This window comes from Pongo abelii, chromosome 10, assembly GCF_028885655.2.
Source record: "Pongo abelii isolate AG06213 chromosome 10, NHGRI_mPonAbe1-v2.0_pri, whole genome shotgun sequence".
In the NCBI taxonomy this organism is placed as follows: Eukaryota; Metazoa; Chordata; class Mammalia; order Primates; family Hominidae; genus Pongo; species Pongo abelii.
Window position 1 is genome coordinate 103,575,077 of NC_071995.2, and position 19,822 is coordinate 103,594,898.

Genomic DNA, 19,822 nt, shown 5'->3' on the forward strand with positions numbered 1-19,822 from the left:
TAAGGTCTTCAACTGCCTCTGAAATCCCACAGTGGACAAATGTTTTAAATAAAGTAATGGCTTTTATTACTATTGCAAGGACTCAGAATCAAATTGATATACCCTATGTATATGTCAGTACACAACAAAAGTAAGATATATGGCATTATACTTTAAACATTAAATAATAAACCATATTACTTTATTTACAACTTAATATAATATACATTTTATTATTAAGATATGAAGAGACAAGGATGATGTTTACTATAAAAACACTTGGTAGGTATCCTGAATACTATATAGGGCATTTATTTCACATATAAAATGAGGCTGGAGTCATATTTGTAGTTCTGAGATATAAAAACTCATTACAATTGATTTAGGAATATAAACCTTCTTTCATTTAGGAATAACAAAACTAAAAAGAAATTACAAATATTCACTTAAACCTCCATTTGCAAACCAGCCAGAAGAAAGCTTGTAATGCACTTATTTATGTCCTGCTCTGTCCATTCATAGTTCTTAGTCTGCTCTGGCCCATAATCCCAGGGTAGACCCCTGACTGGCTGGCCATTCAGTAACTAGAGTCTCTTTGAAGACTTTGAACTAAGAGACACAAACGCATAACTGTGGCACATCAAAGAGTGATGGGCACTGAAGCTGCAAGGTCACCCACCACCTGACCAGGAAGAAAACCTGACAATTGCTGCCATAGCTGGCAAGGCTTTCCAAGCTATCAGGTGTTTCTCAGAAACACCTAGGCCTGTCTTATACTTCCAAGAGCATCTAAGACCAAAAAAATGGCACTGATTTGATAAGGGATGGGTGGCCCCAAAACCTAACTGGACTGCGTTCCTGCCAAGCTAGACTGAAACTTGCTGCTGCTATTTCTGGTTTTAATGAAAACTACTATATTCCTCAGTATTTGTTTCTAATGTCTTAGAATATCCATCTCCTCTCTGGATAGGAAGATCAATAGCAAGGAGTGGCAAAGGGAGAAAGAGAAGGGGCTATGTAGGACATAAGTGGGTGTTAGGGCCTGGTTCATCAATTCCATCACTCACTCACTTTCCTTTCCTCTATCTTGTGATTATAGAGGGGTCTGGGATCTGGGAATTCCTTCTGAGGAACATTTTTAAAATACAGATTCCAGGACACCAGACCCACTGACTCAGAATGTCTGTGTTTGAGGCCCATAAATCTTTTTTATTTTTAACTTTTCCATGTGATGATTATGGTGCAGACTTCCTGTGGACTTGCACTGAGACTCCAATGAGTAGATTAAGCACTAGTTCCCATTTTTGCCACTTATAGGCTGGCCAGTATAGACAGAAAGTTGGTGTTTAAAGAAAATCAGATTAATGAAACCAATGGCCAGAGTGAAGCAGAGATAAAACGATGTAGTCCCAGAAAGAGAGAAAAGGGCAGAGAGCCTTCCAGGTAACGAAAGGCTGAGCTATACATCTGGAACTTAGGAGATTCCCTGCAGCCTCACATGAGTTAGACTGAGTGGGTATCTGTTCCTTCAACTCATTTACCTTTTTAAAAAGTAGTGAGTATTTCACTGCCCCAGTAGATCTTTAATCAAACAAAATGCAAAACAAACCCCAAAGGGATTGAGCTATAAGACAGGTCTATTCCACAGGAGGACCAGTGATAGGAAACTTCCCTCCTGATGCAGAATTATCAGGATGATCAAAATGGAAATGCAGAGGAATGTAGGTAAACAAGAAAGAGAGATGACAGTGTCACCATTCAGCCAGTCTAAAGTTCAGAAAGCTCAAAATCTGTGCTTTGAAAACCTGACCAAATAGCAAAACTAGGTAGAAAAATAGAGAGGAGAGAAAGAAAACAAGGGGGAATTTCCCAAGACCAGTCATCTCAGAATTTCCCAAGATCAGTCATCTCTCAGAATATATGCAGAACATGGCTAAGCACATAGTCAACACTGAACTGGCCAGTGGGATCCAGATGCACAGACACATCCAGGTCATACTTTTGCTCCTAGTATTCTTACTTCGGTATAAGCTATTCAGAAGTTTAGATGGAGAGATGGATACTCAACCAGGGATACCATACACAGAGACCATCCAAATGTGTACAAAATTAAAAACAGAGTGCCTCCTGGAAAAAGGAAGCTCTGTAAGTGGAGCTCTGGGCTGGATTTTAGCCCACGCTCTGTCCCCTCAGCAAGCACCTTCACGCAGTGCAGAATCTGCATAATCTTACACATCAGACTAGGCAGTTGGGTAAAATATGAAACTGTGCTTAAAGGACATAAAACATATATGGTAGACAGATATTTTTTGTTGTTGTTTGCTCAGCATCTTTTCCCAATTCCTTTAGCTAATGGTATCTCCATTACCTATGGTAAATCCATTTCCCTATTCCATGAGATTCTAGTAGGTATATCAATCACAGTACCCTACCCTGCAGACCACAGTAATGACAAATGGCTCAAGGAGGATCTGAGTCCCTTCCTGGAATTTTATATATTTGCTGCTTACTATTTCCTGAGTGCCTACTAGATGCTGGGGCTACAGTAATGAAACGAATAGGCACAGTTACTGAATTTTACCTTGTAGTTGGAAGGAAAAACAATAATCAGGTAAGCACATAAATAAAAGAGATAATCTGTGATAAAGGCTATGGAGGAAACAGTTGATTAAACAAAGAATAAATTATTTACAGGGCTATTTCAGAGGAGAAGGCCTTTAGGGGAAGAAAGTTCTCACTTTCATTTGGAATGACTTAATTCTGAAACTTTCTGTCACTATGTCTTCCTCCTCACAAAGCTCCCTCTAACACCACCATCATCACCACCACTTGGAAGAAAGCCATCTACATGAGAAGAGGATCTACAGAAAGAGGGAATCAGAGCTAGGCGGTAATGAGAGAGTCCTGACAACATAATTAGAATCTCTATACCATTTAGTTAAAACCCACTCCATTCCTGTTCTTCCCAACTATAGGCCAATAAATCTTCTTCATTGCTTAAGCTACTCTGAGTGGTGTTTCTGTCCTAACAGCTGTTTTTGTTTTTTTGTGTGTGTGTTTTTAAATAATACAGTTTGAAAATGCCAGGAATGACCTTGATACAAGTACATGCCACAGACCACATATCACCATCATGCATTGAGGAAAATGTGGGCTTTTTTTATTTTATCCTTCTTTTTATCTGGTTAATGAATAAGTATCAGTTATTTCAATGCTTGCTTATTGACAAGGTCTATTATCTCCTTAATGATTCCTTAAACTTTCTTCCTTTAACTAAATAAATCACCTATTATAAACTCTTCTCGCTGAATAATGAATTATAATCAAAATAGCTTTGTGAGCAATCCTAAGCAAAAAGAACAAATCTGGAGGCATCACATTACCTGTCTTCAAACTATACTATAAGGATATAGTAGGCAGGGTGCAGTGGCTCATGCCTGCAATCCCAGCATTTTGGGAGGCCGAGTCAGGAGAACTACTTGAGCCCAGGAGTTGGAACCAGCTTGGGCAACATGGCGAAACCTTGTCTCTACAAAAAATACAAAAATTAGCTGGGCATGATGGCGTGCACCTGTAGTCCCAGCTACTCGGGAGGCTGAGGTGGGAGAAGCACTGGAGTCTGGGAGGTCAGGGGTGCAGTGAGCTGTGATTGCCTCACTGCACTCCAGCCTGGGTGACACAGTGAGACTTTGTCTCAAAAAAAAAAAAAAAAAAGATATAGTAACCAAAACAGCATGATACTGGTATAAAAGTAGATATATAGACCAAAGGAAGAGAATAAAGAAACCAAAAATAAAGCTAAATACAACCAACTGATATTCAAGAAGCACACAAAAACATAAATTGGGAAAAGGACATTCTATTCAATAAACATCACTGAGAAAATTAGACAGCCACATGCAGAAGAATGAAACTGAATCCCTATCTCTCACCCTATACAAAAATTAATTCCAAATGGATTAAAGACTTAAATCTAATACCTAAAGCCATAAAAATTCTAGAAGAAAACCTAGGAAAAAAACTCTTCTGGACATTGGTGTAGGCAAAGAATTTATGGCCAAGACCCCTAAAAGCAAATGCAATAAAAATAAATAAATAGGGGGGGAGGAGCCAAGATGGCCGAATAGGAACAGCTCTGGTCTACAGCTCCCAGCGTGAGCGACGCAGAAGACGGGTGATTTCTGCATTTCCATCTGAGGTACTGGGTTCATCTCGCTAGGGAGTGCCAGAGAGTGGGCGCAGGTCAGTGGGTGCGCGCACCGTGTGCGAGCCGAAGAAGGGCAAGGCATTGCCTCACTCGGGAAGTGCAAGGGGTCAGGGAGTTCCCTTTCCTGGTCAAAGAAAGGGGTGACAGAGGGCACCTGGAAAATCGGGTCACTCCCACCTGAATACTGCGCTTTTCCGACAGGCTTAAAAAATGGCGCACCAGGAGATTGTATCCCGCACCTGGCTCAGAGGGTCCTATGCCCATGGAGTCTCCCTGATTGCTAGCACATCAGTCTGAGATCAAACTGCAAGGCAGCAGCGAGGCTGGGGGAGGGGCGCCCGCCATTGCCCAGCCTTGCTTAGGTAAACAAAGCAGCCCGGAAGCTCGAACTGGGTGGAGCCCACCACAGCTCAAAGAGGCCTGCCTGCCTCTGTAGGCTCCACCTCTGGGGGCAGGGCACAGACAAACAAAAAGACAGCAATAACCTCTGCAGACTTAAATGTCCTTGTCTGACAGCTTTGAAGAGAGCAGTGGTTCTCCCAGCACGCAGCCGGAGATCTGAGAACTGGCAGACTGCCTCCTCAAGTGGGTCCCTGACCCCTGACCCCCGAGCAGCCTAACTGGGAGGCACCCCCCAGCGGGGGCAGACTCACACCTCACACGGCCGGGTACTCCAACAGACCTGCAGCTGAGGGTCCTGTCTGTTAGAAGGAAAACTAACAAACAGAAAGGACACCCGCACCAAAAACCCATCTGTACATCACCCTAATCAAAGACCAAAACTAGATGAAACCACAAAGATGGGGAAAAAACAGAGCAGAAAAACTGGAAACTCTAAAAAGCAGAGCACCTCTCCTCCTCCTAAGGAACGCAGTTCCTCAACAGCAACGGAACAAAGCTGGACGGAGAATGACTTTGACGAGCTGAGAGAAGAAGGCTTCAGACAATCAAATTACTCCGAGCTACGGGAGGATATTCAAACCAAAGGCAAAGAAGTTGAAAACTTTGAAAAAAATTTAGAAGAATGTATAACTAGAATAACCAATACAGAGAAGTGCTTAAAGGAGCTGATGGAGCTGAAAACCAAGGCTCAAGAACTACGTGAAGAATGCAAGAAGCCTCAGAAGCCGATGCGATCAAATGGAAGAAAGGGTATCAGCCCTGGAAGATGAAATGAATGAAATGAAGCAAGAAGGGAAGTTTAGAGAAAAAAGAATAAAAAGAAATGAGCAAAGCCTCCAAGAAATATGGGACTATGTGAAAAGACCAAATCTACGTCTGATTGGTGTACCTGAAAGTGACGGGGAGAATGGAACCAAGTTGGAAAACACTCTGCAGGATATTATCCAGGAGAACTTCACCAATCTAGCAAGGCAGGACAACATTCAGATTCAGGAAATACAGACAACGCCACAAAGATACTCCTCAAGAAGAGCAACTCCAAGACGCATAATTGTCAGATTCACCAAAGTTGAAATGAAGGAAAAAACGTTAAGGGTAGCCAGAGAGAAAGGTCGGGTTACCCACAAAGGGAAGCCCATCAGACTAACAGCAGATCTCTCAGCAGAAACTCTACAAGCCAGAAGAGAGTGGGGGCCAATATTCAACATTCTTAAAGAAAAGAATTTTCAACCCAGAATTGCATATCCAGCCACACTAAGCTTCATAAGTGAAGGAGAAATAAAATACTTTACAGACAAGCAAATGCTGAGAGATTTTGTCACCACCAGGCCTGCCCTAAAAGAGCTCCTGAAGGAAGCACTAAACATGGAAAGGCACAACTGGTACCAGCCACTGCAAAATCATGCCAAAATGTAAGGACCATTGAGACTAGGAAGAGACTGCATCAACTAACGAGCAAAATAACCAGCTAACATCATAATGACAGGATCAAATTCACACATAACAGTATTAACTTTAAATGTAAATGGACTAAATGCCCCAATTAAAAGACACAGACTGGCAAATTGGATAAAGAGTCAAGACCCATCAGTGTGCTGTATTCAGGAAACCCATCTCACGTGCAGACACAAATAGGCTCAAAATAAAAGGATGGAGGAAGATCTACCAAGCAAATGGAAAACAAAAAAAGGCAGGGGTTGCAATCTTAGTATCTGATAAAATAGACTTTAAACCAACAAACATCAAAAGAGACAAAGCAGGCCATTACATAATGGTAAAGGGATCAATTCAACAAGAAGAGCTAACTATCCTAAATATATATGCACCCAATACAGGAGCACCCATATTCATAAAGCAAGTCCTGAGTGACCTACAAAGAGACTTAGACTCCCACACATTAATAATGGGAGACTTCAACACCCCACTGTCAACATTAGACAGATCAACGAGACAGAAAGTCAACAAGGATACCCAGAAATTGAACTCAGCTCTGCACCAAGAGGACCTAATAGACATCTACAGAACTCTACACCCCAAATCAACAGAATATACATGTTTTTCAGCACTACACCACACCTATTCCAAAATTGACCACATAGTTGAAAGTAAAGCTCTCCTCAGCAAATGTAAAAGAACAGAAATTATAACAAACTATCTCTCGGATCACAGTGCAATCAAGCTAGAACTCAGGATTAAGAAACTCACTCAAAACCGCTCAACTACATGGAAACTGAACAACCTGCTCCTGAATGACTACTGGGTATATAACGAAATGAAGGCAGAAATAAAGATGTTCTTTGAAACCAACGAGAACCAAGACACAACATACCAGAATCTCTGGGATGCATTCAAAGCAGTGTGTAGAGGAAAATTTATAGCACTAAATGCCCACAAGAGAAAGCAGGAAAGATCCAAAATTGACACCCTAACATCACAATTAAAAGAACTAGAAAAGCAAGAGCAAACACATTCAAAAGCTAGCAGAAGGCAAGAAATAACTAAAATCAGAGCAGAACTGAAGGAAATAGAGACAAAAAAAACTCTTCAAAAAATTAATGAAGCCAGGAGCTGGTTTTTTGAAAGGATCAACAAAATTGATAGACCGCTAGCAAGACTAATAAAGAAAAAAAGAGAGAAGAATCAAATAGATGCAATAAAAAATGATAAAGGGGATATCACCACCGATCCCACAGAAATACAAACTACCATCAGAGAATATTACAAATACCTCAATGCAAATAAACTAGAAAATCTAGAAGAAATGGATAAATTCCTCGACACATACATTTTCCCAAGACTAAACCAGGAAGAAGTTGAATCTCTGAATAGACCAATAACAGGAGCTGAAATTGTGGCAATAATCAATAGCTTACCAACCAAAAAAGAGTCCAGGACCAGATGGATTCACAGCCGAATTCTACCAGAGGTACAAGGAGGAACTGGTACCATTCCTTCTGAAACTATTCCAATCAATAGAAAAAGAGGGAATCCTCCCTAACTCATTTTATGAGGCCAGCATCATCCTGATACCAAGGCTGGGCAGAGACACAACCAAAAAAGAGAATTTTAGACCAATATCCTTGATGAACATTGATGCAAAAATCCTCAATAAAATACTGGCAAACCAAATCCAGCAGCACATCAAAAAGCTTATCCACCATGATCAAGTGGGCTTCATCCCTGGGATGCAAGGCTGGTTCAATATATGCAAATCAATAAATGTAATCCAGCATATAAACAGAACCAAAGACAAAAACCACATGATTATCTCAATAGATGCAGAAAAGGTCTTTGACAAAATTCAACAACCTTCATGCTAAAAACTCTTAATAAATTAGGTATTGATGGGACGTATCTCAAAATCATAAGAGCTATCTGTGACAAACCCACAGCCAATATCATACTGAATGGGCAAAAACTGGAAGCATTCCCTTTGAAAACTGGCACAAGACAGGGATGCCCTCTCTCATCACTCCTATTCAACATAGTGTTGGAAGTTCTGGCCAGGGCAATTAGGCAGGAGAAGGAAATAACGGGTATTCAATTACGAAAAGAAGAAGTCAAATTGTCCCTGTTTGCAGATGACATGATGGTATATCTAGAAAACCCCACTGTCTCAGCCCAAAGTCTCCTTAAGCTGATAAGCAACTTCAGCAAAGTCTCAGGATACAAAATCAATGTACAAAAATCACAAGCATTCTTATACACCAATAACAGACAAACAGAGAGCCAAATCATGAGTGAACTCCCATTCACAATTGCTTCAAAGAGAATAAAATACCTAGGAATCCAACTTACAAGGGATGTGAAGGACCTCTTCAAGGAGAACTACAAACCACTGCTCAAGGAAATAAAAGAGGATACAAACAAATGGAAGAACATTCCATACTCATGGGTAGGAAGAATCAATATCATGAAAATTGCCATACTGCCCAAGGTAATTTACAGATTCAATGCCATCCCCATCAAGCTACCAATGATTTTCTTCACAGAATTGGAAAAAACTACTTTAAAGTTCATATGGAACCAAAAAAGAGCCCGCATCGCCAAGTCAATCCTAAGCCAAAAGAACAAAGCTGGAGGCATCACACTACCTGACTTCAAACTATACTACAAGGCTACAGTAACCAAAACAGCATGGTACTGGTACCAAAACAGAGATATAGATCAATGGAACAGAACAGAGCCCTCAGAAATAATGCCGCATATCTACAACTATCTGATCTTTGACAAACCTGAGAAAAACAAGAAATGGGGAAAGGATTCCCTATTTAATAAACGGTGCTGGGAAAACTGGCCAGCCATATGTAGAAAGCTGAAACTGGATCCCTTCCTTACACCTTATACAAAAATCAATTCAAGATGGATTAAAGACTTAAACGTTAGACCTAAAACCATAAAAACCCTAGAAGAAAACCTAGGCATTACCATTCAGGACATAGGCATGGGCAAGGACTTCATGTCTAAAACACCAAAAGCAATGGCAACAAAAGCCAAAATTGACAAATGGGATCTAATTAAACTAAAGAGCTTCTGCACAGCAAAAGAAACTACCATCAGAGTGAACAGGCAACCTACAAAATGGGAGAAAGTTTTCGCAACCTACTCATCTGACAAAGGGCTAATATCCAGAATCTACAATGAACTCCAACAAATTTACAAGAAAAAAACAAACAACCCCATCAAAAAGTGGGCAAAGGACATGAAGAGACACTTCTCAAAAGAAGACATTTATGCAGCCAAAAAACACATGAAAAAATGCTCACCATCAGTGGCCATCAGAGAAATGCAAATCAAAACCACAATGAGATACCATCTCACACCAGTTAGAATGGCAATCATTAAAAAATCAGGAAACAACAGGTGCTGGAGAGGATGTGGAGAAATAGGAACACTTTTACACTGTTGGTGGGACTATAAACTAGTTCAACCATTGTAGAAGTCAGTGTGGCGATTCCTCAGGGATCTAGAACTAGAAATACCATTTGACCCAGCGATCCCATTACTGGGTATATACCCAAAGGACTATAAATCATGCTGCTATAAAGACACAGGCACACGTATGTTTATTGCGGCATTATTCACAATAGCAAAGACTTGGAACCAACCCAAATGTCCAACAATGATAGACTGGATTAAGAAAATGTGGCACATATACACCATGGAATACTATGCAGCCATAAAAAAGGATGAGTTCATGTCCTTTGTAGGGACATGGATGAAATTGGAAATCATCATTCTCAGTAAACTATCGCAAGAACAAAAAACCAAACACCGCATATTCTCACTCATAGGTGGGAGTTGAACAATGAGAACACATGGACACAGGAAGGGGAACATCACACTCTAGGGACTGTTGTGGGGTGGGGGGAGGGGGGAGGGATAGCACTGGGAGATATACCTAAAGTATAATAATAATAAATAAAAATAAATTAAAAATAAATAAAGAAAGAAATGAGACATAACTGAATGAAAAAGCTTCTGCAGAGCCAAAAAAAAAATCATCAGAGTAAACATAACCTACAGAATGGGAGAAAACATTTGCAAATTATGCAGCCAACAAAGGACTAATATCCAGTTTCTACAAGGAAGTCGAATCAGCAAGAAAAAAGCAAATGATCCCATCAGAAAGTAGGCAAATGACATGAAAAGACACTTCTGAAAAGAAGACATACTAATGGCCAACAAACATATTAAAAAGTGCTCAAAATACTAATCATCAGGGAAATGCAAATTAAAACCACAATGAAATACCACCTAACCCCAGCCAAAACTGCCATTATTAAAATGTCAATAAACAATAGATGTTATCATGGATGTGGTGAAAAGAGAATGTTTATATACTGCTGGTGGGAATGTAAATTTGTACAGCCTCTATGGAAAATAGTATGGAGATTTCTTAAAGAACTAAAAGTGGATCTACCATTCGATTCAGCAATCCCACTACTGAGTTCTACCCAAAGGAAAAGAAGTAATCACATCAAAAAGACACCTGCACTCGTATGTTTATCTGTTTATTACAGCACAACTCACAATTGCAAAGATATGGAACCAACCTAAGTGCCCATCAATGAATGAGAGGATAAAGAAAATAAATACACCCACACACACACACACACACACACACACACACACACACATACCATGAAATACGGCTCAGCCATAAAAAAGAACAAAATAATGTATTTTGCAGCAACTTGGATGGAGCTAGAGGCCATTATTCTAAGTGACATAACTCAGGAATGGAAAAGCAACTACTGCATGTTCTTAGTTTTAAGTGGGAGTTAAGCTATGGGTATGCAAAGGCATACAGAGTGGCATAATGGACACTGGAGACTCAGAAAGGGGGAGGGTGGGAGGAGGGTAAAGGACAAAAATCACCTATTAGGTACAATGCACACTACTTGGGTGATGGGTGCGCTATCCCAGACTTCACCACTATGCAATTCATCCATGTAGCCCGAAACTACTTGTACTCATAAAGATACTAAAAAAAAATTGTTTAAGTTTTATGGTCGATTTAAAATGGGCATTGTGCATATATACCACAAAATTTAAATCATTTGTTCTGTATTTGTTATCCATCAATCCATCAATGAATGGAAAAAAAAGTAAATTAAAAAAATAAGAAATAAAATTGGGCAGTTTCCACTGGCTTTACTGTGCTTAAAGAGTGCCATTGGGATATTTCTCTCTAGCTACTTTAATAAATTATACTAATCTAATAGTAGCATAGCTGGGAAGAACTAGTGTCTTTAAAACTCCTAGTATTCTTGCTTCAGTATAAGCTATTCAGAAGCTTAGATGGCTTAGGTTTAAATTCTGGACTCTCTTTGTAAACTATAAAGCAACAAATGCTTAGAAGAAAAGATCCACTACTTTTTTCCTTAATGGCCAATATTTGTACAAGACAGAGGTTTAGAGAAAAAAAAAGGAGCATCTACAACAGGTACAGAAAGTAGAGTGGTTAAAATCATGGCTTGGGATTCTGTCTGCACTCCCATGTTCATTTCAGTATTGTCCACAATATCCAAGATACGGAAGCAATCTAGGTGTTCATCAACAGATGAATCGATAAATACAATGTGGTTTATAAACTACAATGGAATACTATTCAGCTTTAAAAGGTAAGAAAATTCTGTAATTCTTGACAACATGGATGGAACCGGAGGACATTATGCTAATTGAAATAAGCTAGGCACAGAAAGAAAAATATTGTACTTATGTGGAATCTGAAAAAGTTGATCTCTTAGAAACAGAGAGTAGACAGGTGGTTAAAATGGGCGGTGGGGAGGAAGAGGAATGGGGAAAGGAAAGTTGTTGCTCAAAAGGTATAAAGTTTCAGTTAGACTGGGAAAGAAAGTTTTTGTTTTTTGTTTGTTTGTTTGTTTTGAGATAGAGTTTCGTTCTTGTTGCCCAAGCTGCAGTGCAATGGTACGATCTTGGCCCACTGCAACCTCCGCCTCCCAGGTTCAAGCAATTCTTCTACCTCAGCTTCCCGAGTAGCTGGGATTAGAGGGGCACGCCATCACGCCCGGCTAATTTTTTGTATTTTTAGTAGAAATGGGATTTCACCATGTTAGCCAGGCTGGTCTCAAACTCCTGAACTCAGGTGATCTGCTCCCCCTCAGCCTCCCAAAGTGCTGGGATTTTAGGCATGAGCCACCATGCCCGGCCTGGAAGAGTAAGTTTTGGTGATCTATTGCACTGTATGTTGACCACAGTTAATAATGTATTCTATGTTTCAAAATGCCAAAAAAAAAAAAATAGATTTTCAATATTCTCACCACAAAAAAAAAGTCAGTGAGGTGATGTATGTTAGTTATCTTGATTGAATATTTTCTATAATGTATACATAGATCAAAATATCACATTACATATCATAGTTATTATTTATTAAAAATAAATAAAATTTAAGAATTATTGAAATTGTTCATGTACTGTCAATAAAAATATCAAGCATGACTCAAAAATCTTAGATTCAATTGGATGTAACAAATGTTGTTATTTACTGGTTTTGTTCCAAAGACTCTTTAGGTGCAACGGGCAAACAACACAAAGGCCACTCTGACTACAGTCATGTACTGCCTAACAACATTGTGGTCAAGGATGGACCACATATATGATGGTGGTCCCATAAGATTATAATGGAGCTCAAAAATTCCTATTGCCAGCCCAGGTGCAGAGAGCTCACGCCTGTAATTCCAGCACTTTAGGAGGCCATGCTAGGCGGATCACTTGAGGCCAGGAGTTTGAGACCAGCCTGGCCAACACAGCGAAACCCTGTCTCTAGTAAAAATACAAAAATTAGCTGGGCATGAAGGCACACGCCTGTAATCCCAGCTATTCGGGAGGCTGAACCACGAGAATTGGTTGAACCCAGGAGGCAGAGGTTGCAGTGAGCCAAGATTACACCACTGTACTCCAGCCTGGGCAACAGAGCAAGACTCTGTCTTAAAAAAAAAAAAAAAATTCCTGTTGCCTAGTGACATCGTAGCTGTAAAAATGTCATAGCACGAGGCATTAGCCACATGTTTGTGGTGATGCTGGTATAAATAAACCTACTGTGCTGCCAGTCATATAAAAGTATAACACATACAGTTACATATATGTAGTACATAATATTTGCCAATGATAATAAATAACGATTTTGTTACTGGTTTATGAATTTACTATACTATACTTTTTATATTATTTTAGCATGTATACTTGCTCCTTTGTGTGCTACTGGCCCAGAAAACCTTGCAGTGGGGCAAGATGAGAAGGTGGAAGACAGTGATAGTGATGATCTTGACCCTATGGAGGCCTAAGCTAATGTGTGTGTGTATTAGTCCATTTTCATGATACTGATAAAGACATACCCAAGACTGGGCAATCTACAAAAGATAGAGGTTTAGTTGGACTCATGTGGCTGGGGAGGCCTCACAATCATGGCAGAAGGCAAGGAGGAGGAAGTCACATCTTACGTGGATGGTGGCAGGCAAAGAGAGAGCTTGTGCAGGGCAACTCCCATTTTTTAAAACCATCAGATCTCGTGAGACCCATTCACTATCATGAGAACAGCACAGGAAAGACCTGACCCCATAATTCAATCACCTCCCACTGGGTTCCTCCCACAACACATGGGAATTATGGGAGCGACAAGATGAGATTTGGGTGGAGACACAGAGCCAAACTATATCAGTGTGTGTCTTAGATTTTAATAAAAAGGTTTTTAAAAGTAAAAGAAAAAACAAAAATTGAAAAAAGTATACAGAATAAGGAAACAAAAGGAAAATATTTTGTGCAGCTGTACAATGTGTGTGTGTTTTAAGCTAAGTATTATTACAAAAGTCAATATTTTTAATATTTAAAGTTTATAAAGTAAAAATGTTACAGGCTGGGTGCAGTGGCTCATGCCTGTAATCCCAACACCTTGGGAGGCCAAGGCAGGAGTTTTCCTTGAGTCCAGGAGCTCAAGATTACAGTGAGCTATGATTGTGCACTGCACCCCAGTGGATGACAGAGCAAGACCCTGCCTCTAAACAATTTTTTAAATTAAAATTGAAATGATGAAAAATTAAAAGTTGCAGTAAGCTATAGTTTAACAAAGAAAAATATTTTTGTACATTTTGTGTAGCCTAAGTGTGTTTATAAAGTCTACAGTAATGCACAGTAATGTCCTAGCCCTTCACATTCACTCACCACTCACTTACTGACTTACCCAGAGCAACTTCCAGTACTGAAAACTCCATTCATGGTAAATGCCCTATACAGTTGTATCATTTTTTATTTTTTATACTGTGTTTTTACTATACGTTTTCTATTTTTAGATACACAAATACTTACCATTGTGCAACAACTGCCTATAATATTCAGTAGAGTAACGTGCTATACAAACCTGTATAACACGTTACTGTACTATAGCCTAGGAGCAATAGGCCATACCACACAGCCTTGGTGTGTGGTAGGCTCTACCATCTAGGTTTGTGTTAGCATACTCTATGATACGCAATGATGAAATGCATCTAACACATTTCTCAGAATTTATCCTCACTGTTAAGCCCTTCATTAAGTGATGCATGACTGTATTTAGTGCCTTAGATTCTTGTTATCAAAGTGTGGTCTCGGGTCCAATGGCATGGCATCAACTGGGAGACTAAAAAATGCAGGACCTCAGTCAGCTCCCATCCCAACTCAACCTCCTGAATCGAAATCTGTACTTTAAATGGTATCCCAAAGGATTTGTGTTACTTTGAGAAGCACCTCCCAATACATTCAAAAAGGAATTATCTGATATTTTCAGGCTTTCAAGTGTGAACAAGGATGTAAGCAGTGGTGATGCATACAGCCCTACTTGTGCAAGTATAAACTGCCAAAAGCACTTTGGAAAACAATTTGGCATTATCTACCAAAACTGAGAGGCATGTGCCCCACAGTCCAGCATTTCCATCCTTAAATCCCTGCCCTAAAGAAATTCACACTGTACGCCGGAAGACACATGAAAGAATGTTCTTGGTAGCATTGTTCATACTAGCAAAAAAAAAAAAAAAAAATGGAATTAATCCAGGAGAAAGGATAAATTGTGGCATATCTATACAATGGAATCTAAGAATAAGGATATGACAAACACACATTTCAAGAGTGCTTACATTTGGTGAAGTGATACAAGAGCACCCAGGAGGTTCCAAAGGTATTGGTTATATTTTTTAAGCTTGGTCGTGGATACCTAGTGTTTATTATTGTTCTTCAAATTGTGCATATACAAGACTGCTTTGATGTGACTAATACTGTGATGGATGTTATTACTACTCCCCGTTATTGGTACCCTCCTACAGGAGGATTCTTGTCTCTACCTGTTGCCATGTTATTTGCAAGGACTGTAGGAGAATTCTACTTCCTCATCTCCATTAGCATCAGGTTTAGCCATGGGACTCCCTCTGGCCAACAGAATAAGAGCAGCAGCAACACTTACAAACAGAAACAATTCAGCTATGTCTCTTTGCTCCCTCTGTCATGAGAATGGCATGTCCTAGGCAGTTGCTGCTTCTTCAGACTGGGTCCCAAGACAACGACAGATGTAGAGATACAGCAACCACAGCCACCCCACAGCAATCAACAGGGTACACATAACAGGAGAAAGAAATAAAGCTTTGTCCCAGAAAGCCACTGAGAGTTTGGAATTGTTTATTATCACAGCATGACCTAACAAAAGCTAACTTAAAAAGTGTATGTTTTAAAAAGTAATCTGACCCACAGATTCCTATCCATTTTAGTTTAGGAGAGTCTCTCTGATATACTGAGCACTTAAAGGTTCCAGTCTATGGTCAAGGAGTTTTAAAACACTGGCTTCCAAACATTTGAATCTCAAAAACCAAAATTTCCTCCCAAAATTTTACAAAGTTAAAAACAATCTTTTCTTAAAAAATAAGTATACATTTTAACACCAAAAATGTAGAAAGGACAAAATCTCAGACTAAAGGGCAGTCCTTTTCACTGAACACATTTAGATTTATGGAAAAGTTCATTTCATGTTTCCTGTGAGACCTTTGTCATAGTTTACCACTGGTTTGTAGAGCCATGTCAGGGAATCATTGACTTAAAGGAAAATAAGACCAGACACTCCTTATGAATTCAACTTTACTTACAAAAATAAAAAAGGGTCTTGTTCTGTCATTCAGGCTAGAGTACAGTGTTGCAATCTTAGCTCACTGAAGCCTCAAACTCCTGGACTCAAGTGATCCTTGCACCTTAGCCTCCCGAGTAGCTAGGTCTATAGGTGCAGGACACCACATCCAGCTAATTTTTAAATAGTTTGTACAGACAGGGTCTTGCTATGTTCCCCAGGCTGGTCTCAAACTCGTGGCCTCAAGTGATCACTTCCTCCTGCCTATGCCTCCCAAAGTGCTGGTATTATAGGCACGAGCCACTGTGCCCAGCCATAAAATTGCTTATTTTTAAAAATAAAGAAAACAAAGTATATTGTATGTATGTGGATTTACCAAACCAGAATCTTGGAGAAACTCTGCCTATTGTACTGAAAGAGGCATTCTGCTCCATTGCAAAAGTTAAATAACAATGCTTAGGAAATCCAGTAGAGCTGAAAGTCAGGAGACACAGGTCATTCCTAATTACTAAGGACGGTATTAAAGCAGAGTTTAACATTTTGTTTTCTTACCACAACAATAAAAGGAAAAGTTTTAATGCAATCTATTACCAGTAATTATTTCATTTAGTTGAAAATCCCAGAACTTGTTGAGCAGGTATGTATATTTATATAAACATACTAAAATCCACAGTACTATCAGACACACATACACACATACAGACATACCTAGAAATTGACTTATTTTATGGTTATTATATATTCTTACTTTTGCCACTCTGCAAGGGTACATTCTGTTCTTTTAATTTTTTCTTTAAGTATACCTCCTCTATGTTTCTGTTTCCTATTATTATTATTATTATTATTATTTTTTTTTTTTTTTGAGACGGAGTTTCACTCTTTTTGCCCAGGCTGGAGTGCAATGGCGTGATCTCGGCTCTGCCTCCCAGGTTCAAGCGATTCTCCTGCCTCAGCCTCCCGAGTAGCTGGGATTACAAGCATGCACCACCACCCCGGCTAATTTTGTATTTTTAGTAGAGACAGGGTTTCTCCATGTTGGTCAGGCTGGTCTTGAACTCCCGACCTCAGGTGATCTCGGCTTCCCATAGTGCTGGGATTACAGACGTGAGCCACTGAGCCCAGCCTTATTATTTTTATTTTTTTAAAAAGGCTCACCTGGGGGGAGGGGGGAGGGATAGCATTAGGAGATATACCTACTGTTAAATGACAAGTTAATGGGTGCAGCATACCAACATGGCACATGTATACATATGTAACTAACCTGCACGTTGTGCACATGTACCCTAAAACTTAAAGTATAATAAAAAACAAAAATAAAAATAAAAAAATAAAACATACGCTAAAAAAAAAAGGCTCACCTCTAAAATGGAATGAAAGTATTTGAAAGTATCTCCCTTTTATCTCCTTTTTTTTTTTTTTTTTTGGCTAAAATACATAAAGTTAGCTCCTGGCTGCGCATGGTAGTTCACACCTATAATCCCAGCACTTTGGAGGGCCAAGGCAGGTGGATCACCTGAGGTCAGGAGTTTGAGACCAGCCTGGCCAATAGGGTGAAACCCCCTCTCTACTAAAAATACAAAAAATTAGCTGGGTGTTGTGGCAGACGCCTGTAGTCCCACCTACTCGGGAGGCTGAGGCAGGAGAATTACTTGAAACTGGGAGGCAGAGGTTGCAGTGAGCCGAGATCATGGTGATCCTGACCTCAGGTGATCCACCTGCCTCTGAGCAACAGAGCAAGACTCTGTCTCAAAAAAAAAAAAAAAAAAAAAAAAGTTAGCTCCTAAGAAAAATCTTGACTTTTTGGCTTAACCTAGAAACTTTCCACTGAAACTGAATTCAAGAACTCACATAGGTTTCATTTAGGGAACAGAGAGTGAAATCAAACTTTCTTAACAAGTTGGGGAACATGGAAGAGAGTTGAAAGGACAATCAACTGTCATGTCACTAACACTGAATTGCTGTAAAATGGGTGGTCCTGAATTATCTGCACAAACACAAAAGCTTGAGAGCTTGAGACATCACAGACACAATTTAGCTACTGATACCCCAAAGCTAGCTGATTCCATAAAACAATTGTTCATTTCTAGGGTTGCCCACTGACAGAAAAGAATAATGTCATAACATTTATCAATCCTAAAGTTTCTACATGACTAAACATTTGTAAAGCATTTGTTTAAGCCTACAGAAGTAATAATGGATCCATTGAATAAATCCTGTATATAATAAATCCTCAATACATCACAAATAATTTTTCAAATAAAACCAGACTCAGAGCCACTGATTTTGTTCTCAGAATCACAACCCTCAACTCTCGCCTCCCAAAAAAAATTAATATAAATTTTTTAAAGGAATTTTTATTTGGAAGAAGGATATATCAAAAGCAAGCCAATGAATCAACTCAAACACAATCCAGTTAAACCAACTCTTAACTGAGAAAATGTTGACAGAATAAATATGCTATGTGTCCAAAGAACTAAGTGGATTGCATAAACAGAGTACAGTTCATTCTATCAGTTAGATTATATCTAGCTCCTATCAAACCAGGCAACCGAAAAGTGAAAAATATCAAATAGCTAATGCTTGTGGGGCTTAAAACCTAGATGATGGGTTGATGGGTGCAGCAAATCACCATGGCACACGTATACCTATGTAACAAACTTGCAATTCTGCAAATGTCTCCCAGAACTTAAAGTAAAATTAAATTTTAAAAAGTGAAAATAATTCAGTCATTTAATTTGGAATTATGATTAAACTGACAGCAATGAATAAACAGTTTTTATTCATTCAAACAATTACCAAAAGTATTAGTGCTGCTGTTTGAGACAAGTCAACCAGTAGATGGATGGCAAATAAGGTGAATTAGAGAACTCTATTTTGAAGTTGAGAAAGTGCTTTTAAACAACAAAAAAATAGAGGTATATTTATTTCCCCTACTCTGTCTTAAACATTTCTTACATGTATCTTATTTTTAAAAAACTACCAAACACTTAATGACTCTCTCTTACGATTGACATGTGGCTGGGCACAGTGACTCATACCTGTAATCCTAGAACTTTGGGAGGCCGAGGCAGGTGGATCGCTTGAGCCAGGGAGTTTGAGACCAGTCTGAGCAACATGGCAGAAACCCGACTCTACAAAAATACAAAAATTAGCCAGGCATGGTGGCTCATGCCTGTATTCTCAGCTACTCTGAAGACTGAGGTGGGAGGATCACCTGAGCCTGAGAAGTCGAAGCTGTAGTAAGCCATGATCATACCACTGCACTCCAGCCTGGGGCCATAGAGTGAGATCTTGTCAAAGAACAAAAAACAAAAAAAAAAACCATGTTAAATTCATTAATTTCCTGCAAATGATTTCAGAGAACTTTACCTGCTCATCACTCAGCACCTCCTCCCCTATATAGTCGCAGGAATGTTTATTTAGAAATTACAGCTATAGAAGGTCTTGCTACTTAAAAATAGTATTTTTGCTTTTCTTCAATAAAAATTGAGCCAGCTTTTTTTACTTTAGCAGTGAGGAAACTTACAGCTACATCTGAAACTCAAATTTTATAATTGATTTACTCATCTAATGTTATACTCCTAGTTTTATTTTCTCTGGTACTCTGTAAGTTGTATTATTTATGTTTT

The 19,822-nt window shown here is 39.2% G+C and overlaps 1 protein-coding gene across 8 annotated transcripts in view; it reads right to left on the reverse strand.

The window, feature by feature from the left end:
• SLC41A2 (solute carrier family 41 member 2) overlaps positions 1–19,822 on the reverse strand; it is a 154,838-nt gene that overhangs the window by 119,495 nt on the left and 15,521 nt on the right. Inside the window, exon 1 of one of the 8 annotated variants that reach the window (XM_054528176.2) lies at positions 2,672–2,841. The exons of the other annotated variants lie outside the window; for them this stretch is intronic. The gene's annotated coding sequence lies outside the window, so the exon portion shown is untranslated. Of the gene's footprint in view, positions 1–2,671; positions 2,842–19,822 lie in introns of those variants that run through there. 8 annotated transcript variants of the gene reach the window in all.